This window comes from Palaemon carinicauda, chromosome 43 (assembly GCF_036898095.1).
Source record: "Palaemon carinicauda isolate YSFRI2023 chromosome 43, ASM3689809v2, whole genome shotgun sequence".
In the NCBI taxonomy this organism is placed as follows: domain Eukaryota; kingdom Metazoa; phylum Arthropoda; class Malacostraca; order Decapoda; family Palaemonidae; genus Palaemon; species Palaemon carinicauda.
In genome coordinates, this window is record NC_090767.1 from 49,433,872 (window position 1) to 49,440,540 (window position 6,669).

Sequence of the window (6,669 nt, forward strand, 5' to 3'; positions counted from 1 at the left end):
TCGGTAATGTATATAAAAACGGGAGGTGAAAATAACGATGTGGTTATTTGCACACGATATAATTAAGGTACGAGTCCGAAGTGCCTAGATAGCATTCTCTCTCTCTCTCTCTCTCTCTCTCTCTCTCTCTCTCCTCTCTCTCTCTCTCTCTCTCTCTCTCTCTCTCTCTCTCTCTCTCTCTCTCTCCTTTAAGATACTGTTTATTATATAAGGCTAAAATGAAGAGGACAGAACATAAAATTCCATTGTGGTGGAAAATGAGAGAGCAAAGTGACTTGAGAGAGACCTCTATTGGATGTTCACTGAACTTGCAGTTACAAATATCTCCCCAATGTCAACTGGCATGTCTTCATACTGTAGCATTAATTCATTTTCAAAAATGAAGACACCTAAAGGGTTGCATCAAGAATGAAAGGAGGAGGAGGAGGAGGAGACTTACTACGGAAGATGTAGTATTTTGTTTTCAAGTCTCCTCATCATCTGGAATTCCACTAGCAACTGATGAATGAGAATGAAAGATATACATATTTATATCATGCAATATATATACACTGACCTGACCTCATTTAAGCTGAGTTAAGTAAAGGTCATTTAATGACTGTTATGTTATTCTGATACAAAATCTTTTCCTTTACTTTCAGGTAAGATTCTTTTCTCTCTTTGGGAGTCAGAATTTAGGGTTAGTTAGAGAAGGAGTTTCGTTTTAGGTGATTTTAATAGATAATGTTTATAAATAAGTCTATTTTCTGATGTAATGTAATGGTTGACATGAATATATATATATATATATATATATATATATATATATATATATATATATATATATATATATATATATATATATATATATATATATATATATATATATATATAGATATATATATATATATATATATATATATATATATATATATATATATCACAAGCACACGTGATTTTAATTAATGTAAATATCACGCACGAAATGCATTTAACACCGAATTCTATCTTGGGAAATATATATCCACTTGGAATTCATTTTATGGTAACAGCTTCTGGCCGGGTGGTGATTCGAACCACCACCTGTACGGCTAGAAACTATGCTTGGCAGGGACCCTATCGACTCAGCTATCAAGAGAGACTAAAAGTTTATGACAAGTCCCCCTACATATTCCTGTCGAATTCAGGATTCTGTTCATAGACTTGAAATAGACCCATCTCCACCATGATAGCTGATTCGTGAGTTTGCAACACGTGGTTATTTTAATGAACATATATCACAAGCACACGTGATTTTAATTAATGTAAATATCACCCACGAAATGCATTTAATACCGAATTCTATCTTGGGAAATATATATCCACTTGGAATTCATTTTATGGTAACAGCTTCTGGCCGGGTGGTGATTCGAACCACCACCTGTACGGCTAGAAACTATGCTTGGCAGGGACCCTATCGACTCAGCTATCAAGAGAGACTAAAAGTTTATGACAAGTCCCCCTACATATTCCTGTCGAATTCAGGATTCTGTTCATAGACTTGAAATAGACCCATCTCCACCATGATAGCTGATTCGTGAGTTTGCAACACGTGGTTATTTTAATGAACATATATCACAAGCACACGTGATTTTAATTAATGTAAATATCACCCACGAAATGCATTTAATACCGAATTCTATCTTGGGAAATATATTTCCACTTGGAATTCATTTTATGGTAACAGCTTCTGGCCGGGTGGTGATTCGAACCACCACCTGTACGGCTAGAAACTATGCTTGGCAGGGACCCTATCGACTCAGCTATCAAGAGAGACTAAAAGTTTATGACAAGTCCCCCTATATATTCCTGTCGAATTCAGGATTCTGTTCATAGACTTGAAATAGACCCATCTCCACCATGATAGCTGATTCGTGAGTTTGCAACACGTGGTTATTTTAATGAACATATATCACAAGCACACGTGATTTTAATTAATGTAAATATCACCCACGAAATGCATTTAATACCGAATTCTATCTTGGGAAATATATATCCACTTGGAATTCATTTTATGGTAACAGCTTCTGGCCGGGTGGTGATTCGAACCACCACCTGTACGGCTAGAAACTATGCTTGGCAGGGACCCTATCGACTCAGCTATCAAGAGAGACTAAAAGTTTATGACAAGTCCCCCTACATATTCCTGTCGAATTCAGGATTCTGTTCATAGACTTGAAATAGACCCATCTCCACCATGATAGCTGATTCGTGAGTTTGCAACACGTGGTTATTTTAATGAACATATATCACAAGCACACGTGATTTTAATTAATGTAAATATCACCCACGAAATGCATTTAATACCGAATTCTATCTTGGGAAATATATATCCACTTGGAATTCATTTTATGGTAACAGCTTCTGGCCGGGTGGTGATTCGAACCACCACCTGTACGGCTAGAAACTATGCTTGGCAGGGACCCTATCGACTCAGCTATCAAGAGAGACTAAAAGTTTATGACAAGTCCCCCTACATATTCCTGTCGAATTCAGGATTCTGTTCATAGACTTGAAATAGACCCATCTCCACCATGATAGCTGATTCGTGAGTTTGCAACACGTGGTTATTTTAATGAACATATATCACAAGCACACGTGATTTTAATTAATGTAAATATCACCCACAAAATGCATTTAATACCGAATTCTATCTTGGGAAATATATATCCACTTGGAATTCATTTTATGGTAACAGCTTCTGGCCGGGTGGTGATTCGAACCACCACCTGTACGGCTAGAAACTATGCTTGGCAGGGACCCTATCGACTCAGCTATCAAGAGAGACTAAAAGTTTATGACAAGTCCCCCTACATATTCCTGTCGAATTCAGGATTCTGTTCATAGACTTGAAATAGACCCATCTCCACCATGATAGCTGATTCGTGAGTTTGCAACACGTGGTTATTTTAATGAACATATATCACAAGCACACGTGATTTTAATTAATGTAAATATCACCCACGAAATGCATTTAATACCGAATTCTATCTTGGGAAATATATATCCACTTGGAATTCATTTTATGGTAACAGCTTCTGGCCGGGTGGTGATTCGAACCACCACCTGTACGGCTAGAAACTATGCTTGGCAGGGACCCTATCGACTCAGCTATCAAGAGAGACTAAAAGTTTATGACAAGTCCCCCTACATATTCCTGTCGAATTCAGGATTCTGTTCATAGACTTGAAATAGACCCATCTCCACCATGATAGCTGATTCGTGAGTTTGCAACACGTGGTTATTTTAATAAACATATATCACAAGCACACGTGATTTTAATTAATGTAAATATCACCCACAAAATGCATTTAATACCGAATTCTATCTTGGGAAATATATATCCACTTGGAATTCATTTTATGGTAACAGATTCTGGCCGGGTGGTGATTCGAACCACCACCTGTACGGCTAGAAACTATGCTTGGCAGGGACCCTATCGACTCAGCTATCAAGAGAGACTAAAAGTTTATGACAAGTCCCCCTACATATTCCTGTCGAATTCAGGATTCTGTTCATAGACTTGAAATAGACCCATCTCCACCATGATAGCTGATTCGTGAGTTTGCAACATGTGGTTATTTTAATGAACATATATCACAAGCACACGTGATTTTAATTAATGTAAATATCACCCACGAAATGCATTTAATACCGAATTCTATCTTGGGAAATATATATCCTCTTGGAATTCATTTTATGGTAACAACTTCTGGCCGGGTGGGGATTCGAACCACCACCTGTACGGCTAGAAACTATGCTTGGCAGGGACCCTATCGACTCAGCTATCAAGAGAGACTAAAAGTTTATGACAAGTCCCCCTACATATTCCTGTCGAATTCAGGATTCTGTTCATAGATTTGAAATAGACCCATCTCCACCATGATAGCTGATTCGTGAGTTTGCAACACGTGGTTATTTTAATGAACATATATCACAAGCACACGTGATTTTAATTAATGTAAATATCACCCACGAAATGCATTTAATACCGAATTCTATCTTGGGAAATATATATCCACTTGGAATTCATTTTATGGTAACAGATTCTGGCCGGGTGGTGATTCGACCCACCACCTGTACGGCTAGAAACTATGCTTGGCAGGGACCCTATCGACTCAGCTATCAAGAGAGACTAAAAGTTTATGACAAGTCCCCCTACATATTCCTGTCGAATTCAGGATTCTGTTCATAGACTTGAAATAGACCCATCTCCACCATGATAGCTGATTCGTGATTTTGCAACACGTGGTTATTTTAATGAACATATATCACAAGCACACGTGATTTTAATTAATGTAAATATCACCCACGAAATGCATTTAATACCGAATTCTATCTTGGGAAATATATATCCACTTGGAATTCATTTTATGGTAACAGCTTCTGGCCGGGTGGGGATTCGAACCACCACCTGTACGGCTAGAAACTATGCTTGGCAGGGACCCTATCGACTCAGCTATCAAGAGAGACTAAAAGTTTATGTCAAGTCCCCCTACATATTCCTGTCGAATTCAGGATTCTGTTCATAGACTTGAAATAGACCCATCTCCATGAGTCGATAGGGTCCCTGCCAAGCATAGTTTCTAGCCGTACAGGTGGTGGTTCGAATCACCACCCGGCCAGAAGCTGTTACCATAAAATGAATTCCAAGTGGATATATATTTCCCAAGATAGAATTCGGTATTAAATGCATTTCGTGGGTGATATTTACATTAATTAAAATCACGTGTGCTTGTGATATATGTTCATTAAAATAACCACGTGTTGCAAACTCACGAATCAGCTATCATGGTGGAGATGGGTCTATTTCAAGTCTATGAACAGAATCCTGAATTCGACAGGAATATGTAGGGGGACTTGTCATAAACTTTTAGTCTCTCTTGATAGCTGAGTCGATAGGGTCCCTGCCAAGCATAGTTTCTAGCCGTACAGGTGGTGGTTCGAATCACCACCCGGCCAGAAGCTGTTACCATAAAATGAATTCCAAGTGGATATATATTTCCCAAGATAGAATTCGGTATTAAATGCATTTCGTGGGTGATATTTACATTAATTAAAATCACGTGTGCTTGTGATATATGTTCATTAAAATAACCACGTGTTGCAAACTCACGAATCAGCTATCATGGTGGAGATGGGTCTATTTCAAGTCTATGAACAGAATCCTGAATTCGACAGGAATATGTAGGGGGACTTGTCATAAACTTTTAGTCTCTCTTGATAGCTGAGTCGATAGGGTCCCTGCCAAGCATAGTTTCTAGCCGTACAGGTGGTGGTTCGAATCACCACCCGGCCAGAAGCTGTTACCATAAAATGAATTCCAAGTGGATATATATTTCCCAAGATAGAATTCGGTATTAAATGCATTTCGTGGGTGATATTTACATTAATTAAAATCACGTGTGCTTGTGATATATGTTCATTAAAATTACCACGTGTTGCAAACTCACGAATCAGCTATCATGGTGGAGATGGGTCTATTTCAAGTCTATGAACAGAATCCTGAATTCGACAGGAATATGTAGGGAGACTTGTCATAAACTTTTAGTCTCTCTTGATAGCTGAGTCGATAGGGTCCCTGCCAAGCATAGTTTCTAGCCGTACAGGTGGTGGTTCGAATCACCACCCGGCCAGAATCTGTTACCATAAAATGAATTCCAAGTGGATATATATTTCCCAAGATAGAATTCGGTATTAAATGCATTTCGTGGGTGATATTTACATTAATTAAAATCACGTGTGCTTGTGATATATGTTCATTAAAATAACCACGTGTTGCAAACTCACGAATCAGCTATCATGGTGGAGATGGGTCTATTTCAAGTCTATGAACAGAATCCTGAATTCGACAGGAATATGTAGGGGGACTTGTCATAAACTTTTAGTCTCTCTTGATAGCTGAGTCGATAGGGTCCCTGCCAAGCATAGTTTCTAGCCGTACAGGTGGTGGTTCGAATCACCACCCGGCCAGAAGCTGTTACCATAAAATGAATTCCAAGTGGATATATATTTCCCAAGATAGAATTCGGTATTAAATGCATTTCGTGGGTGATATTTACATTAATTAAAATCACGTGTGCTTGTGATATATGTTCATTAAAATAACCACGTGTTGCAAACTCACGAATCAGCTATCATGGTGGAGATGGGTCTATTTCAAGTCTATGCACAGAATCCTGAATTCGACAGGAATATGTAGGGGGGACTTGTCATAAACTTTTAGTCTCTCTTGATAGCTGAGTCGATAGGGTCCCTGCCAAGCATAGTTTCTAGCCGTACAGGTGGTGGTTCGAATTACCACCCGGCCAGAAGCTGTTACCATAAAATGAATTCCAAGTGGATATATATTTCCCAAGATAGAATTCGGTATTAAATGCATTTCGTGGGTGATATTTACATATATATATATATATATATATATATATATATATATATATATATATATATATATATATATATATATATATATATATATATATATATATATATATATATATATATATATTATATATATGTACACATAAATACATATATATATATATATATATATATATATATATATATATATATATATATATATATATATATATATATATATATATATATATATATATATATATATATATATATATATATATATATATATAT